This window comes from Balaenoptera ricei, chromosome 2, assembly GCF_028023285.1.
Source record: "Balaenoptera ricei isolate mBalRic1 chromosome 2, mBalRic1.hap2, whole genome shotgun sequence".
Lineage (NCBI taxonomy): Eukaryota > Metazoa > Chordata > Mammalia > Artiodactyla > Balaenopteridae > Balaenoptera > Balaenoptera ricei.
Window position 1 is genome coordinate 61,101,645 of NC_082640.1, and position 22,267 is coordinate 61,123,911.

Sequence of the window (22,267 nt, forward strand, 5' to 3'; positions counted from 1 at the left end):
TGTCAACCCAGAATTTTTCCTCCAGAAAAATATCCTTAAGGAATGAAGAGAAAATCAACATATTCTTAGATAAAGGAAAGATAAGAGAATTTATTGCTAGTAGACTTGCCCTAAAAGAATGGATAAAGAAAGTTCTCTAAATAGAAAGGGAATGAAAAAAGATGGAATCTTGGAACATCAGGAAGAAGACCAAAAAGAGTAAAAATATGGATACATACAGTAAGAGTTCTTCTCCTCTTGTCATCCAAATTATGTCTGACTGTTTAAGCAAAAATTATAATACTGTCTGATATGGTTCACAATGTATGTAAAGGAAATATTTAAAACAAGTACATATAAAATATATGTATGCATGCATATAATATACACCTATAAATAATACATCTACACATAAAAATATTAATTAAATGAGGGAGGATAAAGGAACTAAAGGAAGGTAAGGGTTCTACACTTTGCTTGAAGTAGTAAAAGGTAGCAGTGCCAGTGGTACTGTGGTACAGGAGACTGTGATCTGTTATAAATATACAATGTAATATCTAGAGCAATGATGAAAAAGTTATACAAAGAAATACATTTTAAAACACTATAGTAAATCAACATGGAATTCTAAAAAGTATTCAAGTAACCCCCAGGAAAGCAGGAAAAGGAAAAGAGAAATGAAAAGAGGAAACAAACAGAAAACAAAAAATTAAATGGCAGACTTATTATGTCTTAACATATCAATAATTACCTTTATTAGCAACAGACCCAACCTGGAAACAACTAAAATGTCCTACAATAGGTGAATTGTTAAACAAATTGTGGTACATCTATACCATGAAACATACTAAATCAGCAATAAAAAGGAATGAACACACCACAATTTGGGTGGATCTCAAGGGCATTATGCTAAATGAAAATAGCCAATCTCAAAGTTTATATATATACTAAATGATTCCATTTTTATGACATTCTTGAAATGACAAAATTATAGAGATGGATAACAGATTAGTGGTTTCCAGGGGTGAAGGGTGGTCGAGAGGAGGGTGTGTGTGTGTGTGTGTGTGTGTGTGTGTGTGTGTGTGTGTGTGTGTGTGTGACTATAAAAGGACAGAAGGAGGGAAATCTTTCTGGTGAGACTGCAGTCTTGGTTACACGAATGTACACATGTGACAAAATGCCAAAGAACTATTATTCACTTTATATCAATATCAATTTCTTGATTTTGGTATTATTATTCTATGGTTATATAAGATGCAACTAATAGGAGAAACTGGGTGAATGGTACAGGGAACATCTCTATACGGTACTATCTTTGCAACTTCCTGCGAATCTATAATTATTTCAAAGTATGAAGTGAATTACCTTTGTGAATACTTTAGGAGCTCACTATTGGGGTCCCTATAATATGTATAAATAAAATTTTTTCCTTTTCTCTTTAAAAAAACGATCACAACAGCTTTATTCATAATAGCTAAAACCTGGAAACAACTCAAATGTTCATTAACAGGTGAATGACTAAACAAATGGTTATGTAGTTGTACATGGAATACTACTCATAAATTAAAAAAAGAATAAACCACTATACGCACAACATGGATGAATCTCAAAAATATTAAGCTGAGAGAAAGAAGCCACACACAAAAGAGTTCACAGTGAACAGTTCCATTTATACAACATTCTGGAATAGGCAAAACTAAGGTGATCGTAGTTGCTAGGGCTTAAATGTAGGTGGAGGTTTTGAACAAAAAAGGACAGTTTGAAGTTTTCTGGGGTGATGGGTCTACCTGTATCCTGTTTGTAGCAGTAGTTTACATGGATCTGTACATCTGTTAAAGCTCACAGAACTAGTAAAAAAGTAAATTTTACTGTATGTAGAAATTTAAAACAACAATAATAAAAACCATCATTTCCCATCACAGCTTTTAATCCCCATCTTCAATTATTTGATAGGTAAGAGTAGAGTTGAACCTTGAACAACGTTAGTTTGAACGGCATGGGTCCACTTACATGCAGATATTTTTTAATACTAAATTCAATACTCAATATTTTTCAGTACTACATGGTCCATGGTTGGTTGAATCCATGGATGTGGAAGAAATGGAGATACAGAGGGTTGACTATAAATGACACCTGGATCAACCCCTCTGTTATTCAAGGGTGAGCTGTATTCTACTCCTACTACTGTCACTACCTAGTTGGTGCTGAGTAAGTAATTTACCCTCTAACCCTTGGTTTCTCTTCGTAAAATGAAAGGAAATAATTAAATGATCTGTAAAGCTTATTCCTATTCTAAAACCTATTCCTATTCCGTGCTTCTGTTAAATTTGTATTATCTCAGAATTAATAAGGAACACAAAATATTTCTATGCACTCAAGCGGATTCTATAATCTTGCTTCAGACAGTGCGGGCTGGCTTTCAATATTCTCTGCTATTGGTTTTCTGTGATCTTTTTATGGACTCTTAATGTCTGACCCTAGTTACTAGCTTTGAGTAGATGACTCAGACTATATGGGCTATACAAGATTTCTATTCCCTTTATCACATCAGACCTTCTCTATATTTTGCTTTTAAAAAGTCTGTGAACCAGTATTCATGCTAGAAAAATGACACCTGCTATTTTTAATTTTATAAGACATGTGGTATTGGCATTACTGGAAAAGAGAAAGTAAGCCACTTTAAATGGTTTCACTCAATATAATAAAGTACTTTTTTTTTTAACCTGCATGGAAAATCTGCAGTTCCCCAAATCTCTTACAATCCTTCATATCTCCTGTAGAAGACCTGCAGACTAGCAACATCTCAGACTACCAAGTCTTGTATTGAAATGTTCTGTTCCTATGTAAGAAAGAGCAAAGCCAGCAAGGGAATTCATACAATTTTAATTTCAAATTCAGTGTTCATAGAAAACCCTGGTTGCAATCCCAAATGGCCTTTGGTTTAAATTTTTTTTTTTTGGAGATGGGGTTTCATAAAAGAAATAAGACGAGAACAAATGATTATCTATTTCAACAACACTCTCAATTACATCCAACAGAATAATTTTTGAATACTTATAAAAATCATCCAATCTTCTCACTTTGAGAAGTAAGAAAAATAAAAGTGGCATGTATATATGCCAACAAATATTCCATTAACTATACTTGCTTGATACTATTTTTCTCTGATAAATCCAAATAACCAGGCAACTACAGATGAACTGATAATACAAATGTAGGCCAAGTGATTCTGTTACTCTCCTTAACATCTACACTTCTTTTTTTAAAAATATGAATCAATTCATTTAATTCTTTAAAATACATACTAAGATATAAAATAAGTCCTGAGCTACATATAACTGTTAAATAGCAGTACATTTGGAAAAGGAAAACTAATCAGTATTCCCTTATAACTCCACTGTCATGTTAACCTTTAAGAAGGAAGCTGCAAATCTAAGTTTATTGCATTTCCTCAGTGTTGAGACCACACATGCAAACACACATACATATACACACACACACAAACCAACATCTCTGTATTTCCCTCACTGCCATTCTTAGATTTACTGAAGATGACATTGAGAAGGATCTGAGAGTTCCTCAAATTTCCATACATCTACTAAGAACTTATCTCATTCTTAGAAAGTACCCTGGTACAGAAACTAAACCCCATACAAAAAAGCAAATCTATTGATATATTAATACTGAATCAATCTCCTGGCAGAACATTTTATTTAGTGCTACCAAATTTGTAAACAAGACTGAAAAAAAAAATGTTTCAACAATTTCTTTATAGAAGTAGTTTTATAAAAAATTAAAAGGCTTAATGTATGAACCCATGTCTTCTGAACTACTGGTGTACTGAGGGAATGTTTTAAAATGAATGAAGCACCATCCAGGAAGCCTGGCTCTTTAACCCTAAAGCCAAACAAGGGAAACTCAAAAATCACAGAAAAAAAAAAAAAAAAAAATAGCCCAATCACTTTAAAAAATTATAAGTGCTCAGCTCAATATCATAACTTTATTATGACCACTAAATCACAGCTGGCCAATGAGAAGCTGATTGTAGTCCTTAAAACTCACTGTAGTCTGGGTAAGCAAGACAGTCATATTAAAATAGGTACAATTCAGTAAAAAACTGTTTATGTCAGGTGTTTAAAGTTTCCAGGAGACTAGCTCTTGAGTTATCTCAAAACAAAAACTAAATATCAACTACTGTGAAGTGGCCTTTTCATATTTTCCTTTAAAGAGCTTTAAAAGCAGTGGTTGAAAAAACCCTTGCACATGTTTTGAGGCCAGATTCAAAACTGAGAACTAAAGAACAGTCTATTCAAGTTTTCCTCAAATGCCATTTCCCTGAGTTCCATGGATCTGATGACGTTAGAATGGGAGCTGGCTGCGAGGCGCGGCTCTGTAGGGAAGGGCATGTGGAAGAAACGTCAGCGAACAGGGCAAAAGAATCTTTAAAATTCTCTTAAGGAAGAAAGACTTTAGGAAAAACATTTTTCTTCTCTAATTTAAGTCAAATCTTACACTGTTGCTTTCAATTTTGTTGTGTACCTATTCCATCCTTTATTGTTTTATTTGATTAGAAACATATGGAAGATCCTCCTTCCATTTATTAGTTCTATAGAATATAGTTTATAGTTTATAAAAAACTTTAATACAGAATAAAAATAGAAATTTTATTAATGACCGAATTTTCATATCCACAGAGAAAGCACCATCACATCATGTAATCTAGAAAATGACCTTCTTTTAAAGGAAGGAAAATTGGGGGTCAAGACTGTAAAAGAATAACTGCTAACATCCATATTCTAGTTTTAAGATAATTTTCTTTCCAATTAAAAAAATACATATTATTTACAGAAAGCTACCAAGGTAAAGCAATTTGTTGTTCTGCACAGCAGGATCACTGGCATGGGGACAGTTAATGTTTCCACAGCTACAGAGTGGAAATAGGAAAGAAAATTGAGTTCACATCACTAAAGGCAATGAAATAATTAAATAATTTCGTGTAAAATTTAGCTTCCCACAGGTATTTGTTCGTTGTCTTATATCCTTTTGCATTAACTGTCGTAAGTTCTCTCTCTGTAGCTCATCTACAATTTACAAGTACTTTATTACGAAGTATGGTTTCTCTATGAATTATCAATACTCTGTTGAGGATAAAGCAATTCAAACAGTACACTACTGATAAACACAAAAATACTAAAAGTCAATTATACCTACTCCTAATCCAGGAATAAATGAAAACAAATATTAAATCAACTTGTAGACCCTAGTTTTTGCCCCCTTCCTTCCCTCTTTGTTTCTGCTATTTATACTGCTGTAGTCATTACTACTTTTATACTAGGGAATGTTTCTTTTTCCTGCTTGGATTTGTTTCATAAATCACTGAATTCTCACTTTCTCCCACAATAGGACTTCATCACAAAGATGTAATTAATCCCACTAAAGCAAGGAAACATGGCAAACTTTAGGTTGACAGTCAGTCATTTAGTTTAGGCTCAGCTATGTGACCCTAGACCAATTCAATTGCTCATCTGTACAATGATGATGATGATATTTAATCCACAAGATTGTGGTGAAGCTTGTATGAGATTAATGTATGTGAAAGAGCTTTGGATGTTTAAAGTGTCATACAAATGTAAGGGTCTCAGTTTCTTCATCTATCATATAGGAGGATTCAGTCAGGTGATCTCTAAAGACTTCTCATCTCTAAAAAGTCTTTGATATTTACATATGAATCACATTAAAAAATCTACTTACTCTTGGGATAATTTCATAGTTGTAAGAGACTCAGGGAACAATTAACTCAACCTTCTCATCTCACAAAATGAGTCCAAAAGCAGGCTAAGAGACTGGCAGATCACATAAGTCAGTAGGAAAGTTGGGAGTAGGAAGGACTCAGACCTGACTCTCACCTCAACATCCTTTCTATCATGTGATGTTGTTCACTATTTTGTGAATTTAAACTCTCTCTTCACCACAGCTTAAACAATTATCTTTACAAACAGATTACAATGAAAAGCTTATTAAGAAAATGTGAATATTACTCTGGTGAAGATGACTTAACTATTAACAGTCCAGTTAAGAATGTTTACAAATGTCACTAATAGCAAAAGGAGCTTAGATCAAACTGTCCAGCTATTCAGTTGGTTTGTGTGATATTCAATTTTAAGTCAATAGGTATAATGTAAACCCTACCTAACCTTTCACAGTACAGCATTTTAATTCTGCTTTTGTTACTTACTAGCTATGTGATTTTGGGCAATTTATTTCTCTGAGCTTCAGTCTCTTCCTCTTTCTTTAAAACAGGGATAATACCAAGTATGTCACCTGGCTGTTGTGAATTAAATGATCTAGCTCATGTTAAGACACTATGACAGTGTCTGGCACATACTAAGTGCTCTACAAATATTAGCTTCCTTCTCTAATCTTCTAAACTTTAGGAGAATAGAGACTGTTTCCTCTCTTTTTACTTTATCAGAAATATTTATTAAATTAAATATATGGGGTCCTGGTCCTCACCTCAACTTCAGTTATAAGCAATTGTACAACTAAACCTAAATAAAATGAGGAGCAGTGTGACAAAATGGAAGGCAAATGGGGTTTGGAGTCAACAAATCTGAGTTTGAATCCTTGTCTGACTATCTAGTAGCTTTTTATCTTGAGCAATTTATCAGACCTCTCAAGCTTCTTATCTGAAAATGTGACTTTTATCTAGCTTTTTATGATTCTGTTGTTCATATTAACAGACATTACAAATACCTAGAAAGGGGTCTATCTTATTCATCTTTGTCTCTTCCATACTAAGGCAAAGTTCAAAATTATAAGTTCTGCTGTTGGAATAAGGCAGGAGATTGAAAAAAAAAAAAAAAGAGAGATTCAAGATTAGAATAAATGTGTTACATTAAGAAAAGAAAAAGTACAAACCCAGTTTAACTGGCACCAACTCTAGGCATTATGTCATTGCTTCCTTTTCTTTCCTGAGGAATGGACCTCAAATATTCTTTTCCTACAGGAAGAGCAAAGTGGGGAATGTTTATTAGTGAAGGTCATTTGACTCGCACTTTAAAACTGAGCATTTTAAAATTTACCATAACGAAGTGAGAGAGTGGCATGGACATATATATACTACCAAATGTAAAATAGATAGCTAGTGGGAAGCAGCCACATAGCACAGGGAGATCAGCTCGGTGCTTTGTGACCACATAGAGGGGTGGGATAGGGAGGGTGGGAGGGAGACGCGAGAGGGAAGAGATATGGGGATATATGTATATGTATAGCTGATTCACTTTGTTATAAAGCAGAAACTAACACACCAATGTAAAGCAATTATACTCCAATAAAGATGTTAAAAAATAAAATAAAATAAAATTTACCATAAGACAGTACTTACCGTAAGCCAATACTCATTCTATTTAATGGACTTGTTTTTAAGAGATAAAATAACCAAGAGGTGTTTTACTTTAGAAAATACTACAGGTCTAAATAGCCAAAAAGTAACCTTACCTCAAAAATTACTTTCAATGAATAACAATACTTTGTTAAAGATGACTTAAACTACTCAGAAAAGGATTCCACAAAGCACTGTAGTTCATTACAGTATGCAAAAATACTTCTAGAGCTATACTTAATCTTTTGAGTGAAGGGTGAGTGGTGAGGTATACACAACTATGAGAATCTGATGAAAGCTATGAATTGATGCCCAGAAAAATGCACATACATGCATCAAATTTTGCATATAATTTTAGTTGAGTCATGAAACACAGACATTATCCTATAGATCTCTAAAACCTGTTAGCAGACGCTAAGCAACCTCTGTTTTTGAGTTTTTCAAAATAATGGACTTACAGGATTTTAGAACCTTAAGCAATTTAGCAGTCATCTAATGCAAACTGCTAATAGAAAAATGAAAAAATAGTCCCTCAGAAAGTTAAAAAGAATTAGGTAAAGGCTTACTGCACTCAGGAACAGAGAGGTGTCCAACTACCATGCTAATCCACATAAGACTGACAGTACAGAATTTAGTATAAATCAGTGCCTTTGGGTCAGAGTAATTATCACAACGGAACCAGAATTGACTTTCAAGTGGTCATTTGGTCTAAACACATAATAGATCATCATTGATGGTTAAGAAAATGAAATTTGGACATGTGAAAAAGTTGATCAAGTCATTTAATCTTTCTTATCCTCAGGTTCTTCAAAACAAAATGGAAATAATAAAACCTACCCTTGTAGGATTATTTTAAGGATAAAATCTGATAACATGTATGAAGTATTTAACACAGTGCCTAGGTACATAATAGGTGTTCATGAAATGGTATGAATTTTAAAATACTTCTTGTCAAGTCATGGAATTGGGTAAAATATGAAATAAAATCTCAAAGTAAATGAGATGCTTTCCAGCTAAACAAAATAACTAGCAAACATTTACTGAGTATCTATACTATATTATTCAAGATGTTATCGAGGATACAAAAAGGATAAAGTTGTCCTCCTTTCAAGGGAAACTAGGCAAAGACAGAGCTTTTTTCCTTCTCAGTTTCCTTCTTGGGTTCCTTTTTCATTTCCCCTCAGGGCTCAGCTTTTTGCCCACTTCATACTCTACCCATATTCTCTGTACTCCCACCAGGACTGAGAGGACCCTCACATGAATACCTCTAATCCTGACCTTTCACCTGAGCATCAGACTCCTATATCTTGTTGTCTTCTGTATGTTTCCATCTGAAAGTACCATAGGTAAAATACATTAAAAACTTTTCCTAACATCTATTCCTTCTTTAAATTCCCTGCTATAGTTATTAACAGCCACTTAGACACTCAAATCAAAGTCTGACGGTAATCTCACATTTCACCAATCACTTTAAATGTCTGATTCATTTCTACTCTAAACACTTTCCGTGTCTATGTCCTCAATTCATCCCTATTAATAGTATCTAAATCCAGGGCATTATCTCTCAATATGACCAAATCAGTAATCTAACTGGTCTACCCACCTCTACTCTTACCCTACTTCAAAATCATTTACCACACGCCCGCCAAAATGATCACTCTAAAATGAAATCTTGCCACACCATGAGTATGTCAAACCCTTCAATAGCTATCTATTATCCACAGAATAAAGTCCAAGTTCACCCAAAAAATAAATGCCGAAGTATGACATATAAAGTCCTCAATGACCTGGCTCATGCCTATCTCTTCAGCTTCATTTCCTATCTCCCACTTCATCACACTACAGCCATACGGAACTATTTGTCAAGCTTCATGCTGTTCTCTTTGTCGATATAAACTTACACTCCTTCCATGAATAGGAAATTCTTACTTGTTCTTCAAGATTCAGGTCCAAGATCATCTTCTCTGGGAAGGCTCCAGAGCATACTTCCCTACCCCACCAAGCTCACACATTATCACAACGAGCACTCAGGAGATATTTGTTAAACTGAACTGAAACTAAGCAAACTAACAACAAACAGCAAATAATTTATACATATCAAGCCAGTGAGAAGGGCAACTAGATGGATTTCAGTGTTTCTTTGGAAAAAAGTCTTGATCTAGGGATACGAGGAGTAATAGTTCAGATTGTTGAAGACAGGAAATTAAAGTATTTGAGTGAGTAAAACAGAGATGGAAATGGACACATTTAGAGGAGACGTGTAAGACAAGACTGGAGGGATAGTAAACAGCAGATATAAACTCACGAATGTAGCCATCCATATAAAAAGATTTAGAGACACAACCAATAAATCACCAAAGATTTTTTTAAACAGTTTTCTCTGAAACTATATGATGTAGTTGCCATTTACAGACACTACCCTCTACTTCAATTAGAGAGATATTAGTTTAGAAAGATGTTTTCATCTTTTAGCTAATCTCTTGCATTTTTATAAGTTTGAGGAGGTACTCTCACTTAATTAGCATGTACTGAAGAACTTTACATAAAATCCTGAAATTATAACATATCTCTATATGGCACAATAGTTTACTGAAATTGGAATAAGGTAACACAGACTCTCTCTCTTTCAGTTAGTTCAAGGGCTAGTCAATCTCATTAAATAATCTTTAATATTAGAACATTAGGTTGCTCCAAATCAGCAGTGGAAAATGAAAATATAGTAAGCTTAATGCCAATTCACAGAGGAATTCAACTGTAAATATTTTGCTTTCTGAATGCAGAATTAAAGAATATCAATCCTGAAACTTAAATACACTAGTCATAGTACAGAAGAAGAACAGATGTATGAGGTATTCCCATATGAAGAGTGAAGATTAAGGTTATCTACCATGAATAAGAAGAGGAAAAAAATGCTGTTAGCCCTGAACTATACTTCATGACACAAAATCTACTGCTTGCAGTAAAAACAGAGAAGACTCACCCTAATATATTAACTAGAAAACCACACAATAGTCAGAAGAGGATCACGTTAGAGGAATAAATAAAACAAGTAAATCAGCCACCCCAAACTGAAGCATCTCTAAGTGGATGTCTGTATCATTGTATCATTGTTATTTTATATACTTGACAATATAGCTGTATAAGATAATAACAACCCTAGGCACATCTTCTATATCAAGAGGAAAGGTGATTAGAAAACAGATATATGTAAATAAGCACAGAAGCACTTTGGAGCTTAAAAATCATTTGCATGGAGTTGTATGTCTTCTTGTCCTTGACTGTAAATGCCAATTCCCTGCTTTCAGGTTTGCACAGTAAAAAGAGAGATACAAAGCTGAATGTTAATTTTCAACATAACACTGATGTTATGTCAGAAGAGATGGGTGATTCTCACTCTCACATCATACCTGCCATTTAAAAACACCCCTACTGATATGAACTAACATTCATGAATAACAGGTTAAAAAATCCTTTTGAGCTGTTGTATTTAAGCAAATTGACAGATATGAATGCACAAACACTAGTCTTGGATCATGAAATCCCCTCACACATGAACACCACTGTAAAATAAATTTCTCTAAGAGAATAGGGACTGAAAATGTTGCAAGTCTGCTAAAGAGAAAAACATCAAGCTATAAAAGAAACTGGCAGCCTACCAATATGATAGTCACGAACATGTTATGCTCAAGTGTGCTGTAAATGATCATTTAGATGCTGTCAATGTCACCTATATTTCTTTAATATTCTGTTTTGTGAAAAACCCATTGGCTTAGGGAATATGGAATCATCCATCTGCAAGAGCAAACTGTTTTTGTCTGATATGGATTTATTTTTTCAACAAGAAAAGAGATATATATTTCTTGGGATCATAATCTCAAGCATACATTGGGACTAATGTCTGTACTGTACAAATGTAAGGATTATTCATAAAAGAGTAGATTTTATACACACACAGTCGATTCTTGCTATGTGTGGTAGTTATGTTCTATAAAGTTTCTGTGAACACTGAATTGGTGAATACTGTGCTTCCATTGCTTCTAGGAAATGGGAAACATAGGGTTAGATTCCTGCAAGCCTCTGCTTACAACATTTTGTCAACCTATCAATATGTAAGTTTTTTTTAATGTGTACCTCTGTTTAGAGATACCTTATTTAATATATACTGTTGATTCATTAAAATCGAACTCACAGCCAACAGCACAGCTCATGACTGAACAAAAGCTTATCTAACACACGTATTTTCGCCATTAGGCACATCACAACCTTCTTGTGCTTAAGTACACTACACAGTACTTCAGCACAATATTTGGAGGCCATGTTAAACAGTGAAATCACACCCCAAAAAAGCATAAAAATGTGAAAAACATGGCACTAAGGAGATGGCAAAAAAGATGCTTCTTTATAGTATGTGAGTTGAAACAAGAAGGCAAGATGTCACCTTGCTCAACCTCAGCTGAGAATGTACACATCAGGCACCTCAATTTTTTTGCCACTCTGCCTAGGTCTGCAAATGACTGTGAAAGCACGACAATTACTGATTTGGGAGTTTAAATCTTAGCAAGTAAGTGAATTTGAAAATATGGAATCCATGAATAATGAGGATCAAATGTGTATATATGTTTACATATGTGTGTGTGTATACGTACACACACATATGAATGATGTGACATATGACATCTGGCAGGAAAGACAAGTTATGGGACTCTCTGGTTTGAGACTCTCCTAAGGTCCAGTCCTATATTTCCTTTTGGCACACCGGATACCTCTAACTGAATGTCCTATCAGCACTTCAAACTTAAAAGACCAAGCTCATCTTCTGCACCTACCCTAAACCTGTCTTCTGCTATATTACTTCTCCAATAATAGCACCATCTCATCTACTCACTGTGACTCTGACTCCCTTCTCCATCCTAGCCAGGGAGCAAATCATGTTGATTCTTCCTCTGAAATATCTCTTAAAGTTATCTCCCCCTGCCCAAGCCCACTACAGTTATCACTAAATGCCTTTCTATCATTTGGACCACTGGCACAGTTTACTGTCTTCCCTCTCTATCTTCTACCCCAGAATCACAGGTGATATTACTGTCACAGGTGATATTACTGTTATTTTTCCAAACCTAATTACACTCTTCACTTTCTGGTACCTATAAGATGAGCCTGAGACTTCTTGGTATGGTATACATGTTCTTTTATGACTTGGCACCAAACCATCTTTTTAGACTCACCTACTGACACTCTTCTCTGATAAACTGTATATTCTAGCCATAATAATTTATTTCCCATTATTTGAATATATCATACTTTTTAAAGGCCCTTTATGCATGTTATAAATTTCACTAGCAATCCTCTTTCTTCCATTTTCTACTTGCCCTTAAGGCTTCTGTTGATGGCACCTCCTCTGTGAAGTCTTTCCTAATAAGCCTCTACCTCCACCTCAGGCCAAGTTAGTCAGTCTTACCTGTTCTTCCACAGTATTTTCACATACTTCTATCACAGAATTCCTTAAGTTAAGTTCTAATTATTAACAGAGAAAGTGCGAGAATGCACAAGGTTGGCCAATTACTATTATAGTTAGGTGGTGATGGGGATTCATTATACCACTGTGTACCATAGTGTATGTTAAATGTCCATTAAAGGAAAGCTAAAAAATTGAGGGCGGGGGTGGGGGGAGGAAGAGGGAGGGAAGAAGGGAAGGTGGGAGGGAGGGAGGGAGGGAGGGAGAGAATTTGTCTACAAGTAATCGAAAACCTGACTTATGTGTGGCTTAAACAAATAGGGTACTAATTTTTTCCCCCCACATAAGAAGTCCAGAGATAGGTAGTCAAGGGTTGGTATAGAGGCTCAAGAAGGTCATCAAAGACCAAGGCTCTTTCTATCTTTTTGCTCCATTAATTGTGTTGATTTGCTGCTTCAAAGTTGTTTGCTATACATGCAGGCATTACCTCTGCATTCAAGGCAAGAAAAAGGACAGTGTCAGTCACACCTTTACCTCTTCAATAGAAAAAACAAAAGCTTTTTTCGGTGCCCTCAGCAAACTCAGCTTATATCACATTGTCTATGGCTGTCCAACAGTGCCTTAATGGCCTGATCTCCTTGAGGGCAGAGACAATTTTATTTTAGCAACCAATCCAGTACCTAGCACATAGAGGTTCTCTGTAATTAATGAATGTATGAGTCTAATAAAGGAAACAGTGGCAAGTATCATAACACAAACTCTGCTTTCCTAATTTTCTTTTTGTTAAATAATATAATAAAAGGTGCTCTAAAAATTACCAGTGCTATACAAATAAGGGATTACTACTATTACAGTAGTTTGACATCTATAATCATGAAATATTTTACAATTATTGCTCTCTCCGTAGAGTACCAAACAGAGGATTAGTAAGTCAAGAGACCTGAATTTTTGTCCAAGCAAAACACTGAATCTTGATGAACCTCAGTTTACCTAAAAATTGATGTTTATTTCCCAGGGTTGCTCTGAGGATAAAGTAAACGTAAATAATATGAATGCACACTAAAATATATAAAACACTATAAACACATGCATTGTAAAAATAATGGTTCTGTTAAGTCTTGAGAGGAAACTTACAGTTCTTATGTAGTATGCATAGAGTTATATACCATCTGGCACACCAATAATATCAACTGAAACTTAAAACACTATCAATATCTGGTATGGATGCTGGGCATTAGTCCATGGGTAGATGAGATTCTGGACTTGCCCCAGTTCTTTCATGACTATAGGGAAGTAAACTAATAACTGTACCTTACATTTACACCTATTAAAGAAAGAATGCTGTATGAAATAAAATTGGTGTCTCAATGCAATTATATAATACACACAATTTGCAAAGCAGGATATGAAAAACAAAATAAACTGGTTAACACAGAACAGATGACATCAAATCCCAATTCATCAATTAATAATTACTACCAGTAAATATGAACAGGGCTTCCCTGGTGGCACAGTGGTTGAGAATCTGCCTGCCAATGCAGGGGACACGGGTTCGAGCCCTGGTCTGGGAAGATCCCACATGCCGCGGAGCAACTAGGCCCGTGAGCCACAACTACTGAGCCTGCGCGTCTGGAGCCTATGCTCCGCAACAAGAGAGGCCGCGATACTGAGAGGCCCGCGCACCGCGATGAAGAGTGGCCCCCACCTGCCGCAACTAGAGAAAGCCCTCGCACAGAAACGAAGACCCAACACAGCAAAAAAATAAATAAATAAATAAGTAAATATGAACAGTATTAAAGTATGCCAAGGTCCTAAAGCACTTCTAAGTTAAGGCAAGTGAGACTTAAAACAGTAGAAACATTGAATACTAATTTTCCTCTGGCTTTAATAACCCTGACTGAGCTGATAAAGAATACCCCTCAAGGTGACCTTATAGTTCATACATACAGGCAACACTGGTGGTCAGAACTATTTCTGATAAATGATAATCTCAGTGGCCTGTTTTCCAGGTCTTTATTAAGCTGTATATTTCCTCATATGTAAGAATGTTATATTAAAATAAGCATTGCGTATATATAACAAAAAAGAGGCCAATATAAAAGAAGAGAAAAATGACAGTTCTAAATCAATAAAGTCTCCACAGAATATTATAGTAAGAACTGATGCATCTTCACTTTTATTGGATTTAGAGACAACAGCTGCTTTGAAGAAAAACAGTCTTCTGTCAAGTCTGTTTAATTAACTCTCACTTCTCAAACATTCAAATACCTTAACCTTATTATTAAAGGCTTACCATTTCCTGATTCATTTAAGCAGAAACTATTCTCTGTGTAGGTTACCATGGAACTATTTAATACTGGAAACTGACTCATCTTACTACAAAAAAACTGCATCAAGACATAGGCCAGTAAATTCCAGCAGAGCACTGCATAAAGCATCATTAGGTCATAAACAGAACTGAAAAATTCTAAGAGTGGATCAGACTTCTTACTGTACAGTTACGCCCACAGGAGGAACATCTATTTCAGTAAGAGACCAAAATGTTAGAATGGTAAGAATGAGTTTATGTTTTACAGCTGTAACTACCCAGTTTCAACTACTTTGATTCTTGTTTTTAAACAGGGAGAAACACAAGGTTTCTCTTCCTGTTTTATGTGCATACATAGCTTTATCAGCTAAAACTTCAACAGTGAATACTTCTCCAATAAGAATTTAGAAGTACCTGATATAAGCAATAAATTATTTGTCAATGTTTGTAAAAATAAAAGTTATAAGTGATGTGTTTACAATGAGGAACTATTTAAAATATTTAACTTTGCAAATGGAGGAGGAAATATATTAACTTAAAGATTCATTGTTCTTTAAAATACTCATTTTCTCTCATTAAAAAAGAGGATATCATATATTAATAAAAGGTTCAATACAGCAAGAAGATATAACAATTATGAATGTTAACCCACCTATTGATAGACCATCAAAATATATGAAGCAAAAATTGACAAAATTGAAAGGTGAAATAGACAATTCTACAATAATAATTGGAAACTTCAATATCCCACTCACAATAATGGACAGAACGACCAGACGGAAGAAAGGAAACAGAGGATTTAACATAATAAACCAACTAGATCTAACAGACAAATACAGAACACTCTACCCAACAACAGAATACACATACACATTCTTCTCAAGTGTACATGGGACATTTTCCAGGACAGACCATATTTTAGGCCACAAATTAAGTCTCAACAGACTTAGGAAGATAAATATCATACAAAATATCTTTTCTGACCACAACAAGATGAAGTTAGAAACCAACAACAAAAGTGAAACTGGAAAATCCACAAATTTGTGGAAATTAAACAACACACTTTTCAACAACCAATGGATCAAAGAAGAAATCACATGGGAAATTACAAAATCCTTAGGGATGAATGAAAATGAAAGCAAAACATACCCAAACTTATGGAATGCAGGGAAATTTTATAGCTATAAATGCTTACATTAAAAAACAGAAAAGATCTCAAATTAACAACTTAACTTTACAACTTAAGGAACTAGGAAAAGAAGAACAAACTTAACCCAAATCTAGCAGAAAGAAGGAAGTAATAAAGATTAGAGCAGAGATAAATGAAGTAGAGAAGAAGAACAGAGAAAAATCAATGAACCCAAAAGTTGCTTCTTTAAAAAGATCAACAAAACTGACAAACATTTAGCTAGATGAACAAAGAAAAAAAGAGAGAAGACTCAAATTACTAAAATCAGAAATGGAAGTGGGGACATTAGTACCAATTCCACAGAAATAAAAGGGATTATAAGAGTACTACGAACATTTGTATGCAAACAAATTGGATAACCTACCTGAAATGGACAAATTCCTAGAAACACAAAACCTACCAAGACTGAATCACAAAGAAATAGAAAATATGAGTAGACCTATAACTAGTATGGAGATTGAATCAGTAATTTAAAATTTCTCCCAAAAGACAAGCCCTGTGCCTGATGGCTTCACTGCTGAAATCTACCAAACATTTAATGAATAACTAATACTAGTCCTTCTCAAACTTTTCCCAAAAATTGAAGAGGAGGGAATATTTCCTAACTCATTCTATGAGGCCAGCAGTACCCTGATACCAAAGCCAGACAAAGACACTACAAAAAAGAAAACCACACACCAATATCTCTTAAGAACACTGAAGCAAAAATCGTCCACAAAATAGCAAACCAAGTTCATATTAATCGGATGATACATCATGACCAAGTGGAATTTATTCCTAAAACGCAAGGATGGTTCAACATATGACAACTGATTGATGTAACACATCACATTAATAGAATGAAGGGAAAAAACCATATGATCATCTCAACTGATGCAGAAAAAGCATTTGACAGAACTCAACACCCTTTCATGATAAAAACACTTAACAAACTAAAAATGGAAGGAAATTAACTTCAACATAACAAAAGCCATATATAAAAAAACCCACAGGGAACATCATATTCAATGGTGAAAAACTGAAAGTTTTTCCTCTAAGATCAGGAATAAGTGAAGGATACCAGCTTTTGCCACTTCTATTCAACACAGTACTGGAAGTTCTAGCTAGAGTAATTTAGGAAAGAAAGAGAAATAAAAGGCAACACAAAAATCAGTTGCATTTCTATAAACTGACAATGAACAATCTGAAAAGAAAAATACAAAAACAATTCCATTTATGATAACATCAAAAGGAATAAAATACTTAGGAATTAACCAAAGAGATGAAACACTTGTACACTGAAAACTACAAAAAACATTATTGAACAAAATTAAGGAATAACTAGGGCTTCCCTGGTGGCGCAGTGGTTGAGAATCTGCCTGCTAATGCAGGGGATACGGGTTCGAGCCCTGGTCTGGGAGGATCCCACATGCCGCGGAGCAACTAGGCCCGTGAGCCACAATTACTGAGCCTGCGCATCTGGAGCCTGTGCTCTGCAACAAGAGAGGCCGCGATGGTGAGAGGCCCGCGCACCGCGATGAAGAGTGGCCCCCGCTCGCCACAACTAGAGAAAGCCCTGGCACACAAACGAAGACCCAACCCAGCCATAAACAAATAAATAAATAAATAAATAAAATTTAATAAAAGAGTTCAGAATTTAGCAAGAAAAAAAAAAAAAAAAAAAAATTAAGGAATAACTAAATAAATGGAAACACATTCCATCTTAATGGATTGGAAAAGTTAGTTGTGTTAGAATGGACATCCAAAAAGCAATCTGGGACTTCCCTGGTGGTGCAGTGGTTAAGAATCCCCCTGCCAATGCAGGGGACCCAGGTTCGAGCCCTGGTCCAGGAAGACTCCACATGCCTTGGAACAACTAAGCCCGTGCACCAAAACTACTGAGCCTGCGCTCTAGAGCCCGTGAGCCACAACTACTGAGCCCACGTACCACAACTACCAAAGCCCGTGCACCTAGAGCCCATGCTCCGCAACAAGAGAAGCCACTGCAAAATGAAACCCGTGCACCGCAATGAAGAATAGCCCCTGCTCGCCACAACTAGAGAAAAGCCCCCGCGCAGCAACGAAGACCCAATGCAGCCAAAAATAAATAAATAAATAAATTTATTACAAACAAACAAACAAAAAAAAACCCAAAAAGCAATCTATAGATTCAATGCAATCCTTATCAACATCTCTGACATTTTTTGCAGAAATAGAAAAAGTCATCCTAAAATTCATTTGAGATCTTAAGGGACTCTGAAGAGCCAAAACAATCTTGAAAAAGAAGAACAAAGCTAGAGGACTTATACTTCCTGGTTTTAAAATTTATTACAATGCTAGTATGGTACTAGCATTAAAACAAGACAAAAAGAACAATGGAGTTTGGTAATTGCAATCATTGTTGCTTTTGTTGTGGTCATCCATGTACAATGCTTGATGTCAGTCTATCTCTTGTAAAAATAAAATACAGTGTGTGTGTGTGTGTGTGTGTGTGTGTGAAAAAAAAAAAATCAATGGAACACAATAAAGAGCCCAGATATAAACCTTTGTATATATGGTCAAATGATTTTTGACAAGGGTGCCAAGACGATTCAATGGGGAAAGGACAATCTTTTCAACAAATGGTGCTAGGAAAACTGGATATCCACATGACAAAGAATGATGTTGGACCCTTACCTAACACCATATACAAAAATGAACTCAAAATGGACCAAAGACCTAAATGTAAAACCTAAAACTATAAAACTCATAGAAGAAAAGATAAGGCAAAAGCTTCATAACATTGGATTTTGCAATGATTTCTTGATATAACACCAAAAGCACAGGCAACCAAAGAAAAAATAAACAAATTGGACTTCATGAAAATTTTTAAACTTTGTGCATCAAAAGACACTATCCACAGAGTAAAAAGACAACTCTCAGAGTGGGAGAAAGTATCTACATATTTGCATATCATATATCTGATAAAGGATTAATATCCAGAATATATAGAGAACTCCTAAAGCTCAACAACATAAAACCAAACAACCCAGTTCAAAAATGGGCTAAGGACTCGAAATGACATTTCTCCAAAGATGCCATATAAATGACCAGTAAACACATGAAAAGAAGTTTAAAGAAGTTTAACATCACTGTTTATCCAGGAAATGAAAATCAATCAAAACTACAATGAGATACCACTTCACATCCATTAGGATGGCTACTATTAAAAAAAAAAAGAAAGTAACAAGTGCTGGTGAGGATGTGGAGAAAATGGAACCCTTGTGCACTATTGGTGGGAACTTAAAATGATACAAGCTGCTGTGGAAAACAGTACAGTGGTTCCAGAAAAATTAAAATAGAATATTATCCAGCAATTCCACTTCTGGGTACATACCCGAAAGAATTGAAAGTAAGGTCTTGAAGAGATATTTGTATACCCACATTCATAGCAACACTACTCACAAAAGAAAAAAATGAGAAAGCAACCTAAGTGTCCATTGACAGGTAAATGCGTAAACAAAATGAGGTATATACATACAATGGAATATCATTCAGTCTTAAAAAGGAAGGGTATTCTGCAACATGCTACAACATGGATGAATCTTGAAGACATTATGCTAAGTGAAATAAGCCAGTCACAAAAAGAAAAATACTGTATGATTCCAGTTATATAAGGTACTTAAAGTAGTCAAAATCATAGAGTTGGAAAGCAGAATGATGGTTGCCAGGGGCTGGGTGGGGGAAGGTGAATGGGGAGTTGTTTACTGGGTATAGAGTTTCAGTTTTACAAGATGAAAAGAGTTACAGAGATGGGTGGTGGTGATGGTTCATCAACATTATGAATGTATTTAATACTAACTTTATACCTAAAATGGTTAAGATGGTACATTTTATGCTAAATGTATTTTAGCTCAATTTAAAAAATGGAAAAAATTAAAAGGAGGGTGAGGATGGGGGAGAGGGAGGAGTAAATGGGCCACTGGGGAACAAGGAAAATATAAATGTCATCAGGAAGGAGAAAACAGTATAAAAAAGGAAGGAAGAGAGGAAGGAAGGAAGGAAGGAAGGAAGTGAAGAGGAAGGGAGGGAGGGAAGAAGGAAGGAAGAAAGGAACGCAGGGAGGGAAAAAGAGAAGGGAAGAAGGAATGGACACACACATACACACACCTTGAACTTTGGACCAAAGCACCAGGAACTGCAGCAGAGAGAATGCCTCAGGAGATAATCACTGTCATATTCTGACATCAAGATCAAAATTCCAGCCTAGTCTAAAATAGACAAAATTGGCCTTAATCAGAAGAAATCAGCTGTAAAAATTGCAGATCTGAAAGTTCCAGACTGTGTTCCACTGTCATTCCCAGTTAGGATATCAAATTGAATTTGGAAGAGTTTAGTATGACTTGCGTCTGTTAAAATTCTCAGGGTATACACAGAATGTGAATGCTCCTTGGAGCAGCTGACTTGATGGATGTTATGGGGAAGTATACTTCTGCCATTCACAGGAAAAAGCACATATTTCACAGAAGCTACTTAAAATCAACATTTTCACTGCTTCAAATGGTAAGTGAAGTAAAAATTCTAATTTCAAACTCACTCTAAGCTGCAAATAAAAAATGTTCTTATAAACTTCTTTTTACAAGAACAGAAAGGAATGTGTTACTAACACCTGTGACTGCTGTGTCCCTAAAGCATGTGTCACTTCAGCTAACATACGAGCTCAGCCTCCTTGGAGAAATTCAATCACTCTGTCAATAGTCCCAGTCAAGCAGGTGAAAATATTTCTCGCGGGATTCTCTTAGTGCAATAAGATGTCTCAACAACTCTTTAAAATCTGTAGGCACATGAAATCTGAGGATAGGATGAAAAAAGAAGAAATGTGCTACGTTTTTACCTCAAAAGTCCCAGTGATACTGCTTTACAAACTACATAAGTCAGTGGGTTCTAAGAATATATGCTTTGTAAATTGTAATGGATAAACAAATAACCAGTAGCATTAATAAAACAGGTATACTAAAAATTTCAGTTACTCCTAACCCTTATTTTTCTGCCTATGCTAAGTTCCAGATAATTAATATTTGTAAGGAAAACAAATGGACTGAATTTAGATTATTAAAGGAAAAAATGGCTCTTTAGTTCAGATATTTTTAAAAACCCTATAGTTGCTGATTTATTAAGAAATACTAATTTTTAAAAGTTACCCTTTCTTTTTTCATCTACGCCTTTAAATAAAAACAAAATTTATGACAGATTATAGGTTCCCTCTGGAGTTTTGCACAAAAATTTTGCTTACCAATATCTTAATTACAAACCAGGACTACTGCAGGATATTTAAAGCAGGTAATCTAGCTGAAAATCACAAAGAATCCTCGAAGAAAATTTAGCTTAAGAGTACTTGCTGCCTCGTTTCCTTTGGGTACTTCGATGATTGTCCTAAGATAAAGGAGTCTTTCCCTTGTAAAACAGAAAAACTTCTCTGCCATATTCTTCCTTACATTTCACACTGTCCTATTTTGCTATATTTCAGCTCCTACAGGAAATTATTACATGACATGACTGTCATTTCCTATAACCAAGATATTTGTGCACCTGGATGAGCCGACTGCAGAGAGATTTCAGATCTTACAAGCTCAAATATACCAATCTTCTCATAATATTGGCTTGGGGTAGGGCTGGGGAGGATGAGGATAGCTTGAGGAAAAAGAAAACTGCTTGAAAAGAAGGAATTCTGCTATAAACAGGCAGAATTTTCTATTTTTCTGGCAGCCACAGGGATATAACAACATAAAAAAAAGTATGAGCTGGAAAGGATTTCCCCTACGACCTAAGAAAGTAAACTAGTCAATATACCACGTCAATCACTCTAGTTTGCCACCAGCCACTGGCAGCACAGTAGATTTAGTAACATAGGTTTTCAAATATTTTTTAAAATTTATTTTATTTATTCTTTTTTTTTTTTTTTGGTTGTGTTGGGTCTTCGTTGCTGCGCGTGGCTTT

The 22,267-nt window shown here is 35.1% G+C and overlaps 1 protein-coding gene across 10 annotated transcripts in view; it reads right to left on the reverse strand.

Moving 5' to 3' along the window:
• The window catches only part of PEAK1 (pseudopodium enriched atypical kinase 1), a 298,094-nt gene that overhangs the window by 160,117 nt on the left and 115,710 nt on the right, over positions 1-22,267 (reverse strand). For 8 of the 10 annotated variants that reach the window (XM_059912710.1, XM_059912708.1, XM_059912703.1 and 5 more), the window contains one exon: positions 6,898-6,979. The exons of 1 other annotated variant lie outside the window; for it this stretch is intronic. The gene's annotated coding sequence lies outside the window, so the exon portion shown is untranslated. Of the gene's footprint in view, positions 1-6,897; positions 6,980-20,440; positions 20,503-22,267 lie in introns of those variants that run through there. One more of the 10 variants, XM_059912711.1, reaches the window with a different exon arrangement.